This window comes from Pseudochaenichthys georgianus, chromosome 24 (assembly GCF_902827115.2).
Source record: "Pseudochaenichthys georgianus chromosome 24, fPseGeo1.2, whole genome shotgun sequence".
In the NCBI taxonomy this organism is placed as follows: domain Eukaryota; kingdom Metazoa; phylum Chordata; class Actinopteri; order Perciformes; family Channichthyidae; genus Pseudochaenichthys; species Pseudochaenichthys georgianus.
In genome coordinates, this window is record NC_047526.1 from 18,538,988 (window position 1) to 18,541,346 (window position 2,359).

The window sequence follows — 2,359 nt, forward strand, 5'->3', positions numbered from 1 at the left end:
ACTCGAGCTGGTTTCTCCAAAATTACCTACCCCACCTTGGGCTCTTATATAGTGATAAATGTATAGTAGTGATGTGAGCTGATTTTTTTCTATGTCTGAAACAGTATGATAATATTTTTCCGTGGACTAAATCTATCTGAACGCACTTGACTTGTCTTGACCACATGAAATCTGATTCTCCTGATTTCTCCTCGCTGGAACCCAGTGCAGCCACTTATTATGTCTGCGTCGGGCAAGATTGCATGGTGTAATGCAATCCATAAAAATAAATGAAAATACGGCCATACAAAACAAGTTATTAGATCAGTTTTAGGGTTATTAGAAGATTGAGTGTTGGCTACTGTGGCCTGGAAAGCAGTAGTCAACATGAGGCACTTCCAGCACAATGTGGTCACTAATTATATTTACAGCCGTTTCAGGACCACCTCTGCCAATAAACCCACCACTGGTACATGGTTAAAAGGCAGATAGACTTCTATAAAGCAGTTTCTCGGTTACATATTTTGAAATGTCAAACCTACAGCACAAATGACTGAACTTTTATGTGTACATAAGTGCAGCGAATAGAAAGCAAATTGTTTTACAAACTTTATTTTCCTTATTTTTCAGAGATGACCCTAAAACATAATCCCCCTCTGTCGGAAGCTTCAAATGTGTGAGTACCTCTTTAATTATAACTATTGTCAACTACTCTAAACCTTCATAGCGTATATTAGTCTGTAGTATGGAATTGGGCCGGCATTAGTTGTAGGTAGGCACTGACTGCAGGTATAGCAGTCAGTAGTTAATCCTATGCCCCAGAGAGCTCAAAGCCTCTCAGCACTGTCACGTTATGTTACCGTTAATCTGAACTGGATGCGCTGCCAACGGGCTGACCCACTGCCTGCGACCTGGCCGCGGCTGAGGTCAGCGTCTGAGGTCAGCGTCTGAGGTCAGCGTCTGAGGTCAGCGTCTGACGTCACCAGGAGAGAAAGGGGTGACCTGTGCCGGGGGACTGAACTGAGAATAACCGCCAATTACCTGAGTTTGAAATGCCAATGAACTCTGATAACATTTTGAAACTGAAAGTTAACTTGGTTTATAATTGAAATATGTCCACATTTTAAATGATTCAACCTGCTTAACAGGCAATGAAAGAGGTCAAACTGAAACAAAACTTCCAAATTAATGTTGAATGTCAGTAAGGTGAGTAATTAATTCAGAGGGAAAGCAGATATCCGTTGTTCTCTGTACTGCTGCTGCTGCACAAGATCTGTCGACAGACTGTTTGTGATGGACAGGCTGTCTAAAAAGATACACAGCAGAAAGGACTTTAATATAGGCCACATGCTACCACTTTCACTTTAGGCCGCCACTCTGTGAAGTAGCTGCATCAATATCGCAAATGTACATTCTGTCATTCTCATTTTCAGTTTCATATGTATATATATATTTTGCCTCTACTGTGAAATGTGTGCATGCTCTAATGTTCAAAAAGTAATTTATTTGAGTGCTTCTTTTCACCCTCTGTCTGAAACCAGATCCCAGTCTGCTCTGATTGGTTAGCTGGCCGGCTATATTGAGATTAGTCAACCACTTAGAGATTCCCGCCTCTTAGCCTATAATGTACAATGTGCGCTAGCCAACAGAAGTGCACCAACACACAAACAAACTTTTGGATTTGAGCCTTTGCAGACCATTAACATGCACACAAACCTATGTAACACACTACAGGAAAGGGAAAACCCCAAAAAGCAAAATAGGTCCGCTTTTATCTTATTTTCTGGGCCTGTGCTTTGCATGCTGAAAGTTTGTTAGCTTGTTGACAATATTTACATTATGGTCTGTGACTGTATGTAGGTTTTTGTTTGTGTAAGTGAGTACAGTTGCATATTTACTGTTCTAGGCATGTGTGTTTAACAGAGCAGGTCTTATTATCGCTGACGATGAATGTGTGCTCTCACCTCCACTTTGAACATTTTATCCCACAGTGTGTCAAAACTCTGTTCGTGTTCGATGAGACAAAGGATGTCTTTGACTTGATGTGAACTTGGAACCACTTAAAAGACCTACAATTCTCCACACTGAGGACCAAGGAAGCTTAAGACACACAATTCCTAAAAATCATGGACTGGATCTTGAATACATTGGGGACATTTATCTGCCATTAAATGTTGACAAGCCGAAAAGTCTAAAGAAAATGTGCACAACATAAATCATGCTTTAATAGTTTTTAAAAAAAAGCATAAAAGTAGAACTAAATTGTGTGGTTATTAACCTTTTTAGCTGGATTGTATACATATAATGCTTTGAATTAAAAGCAACTATAGAAGTTAAAATCCAAGTTTGAGAACCCATTAGTTTCACTTAGTAGTGTAGG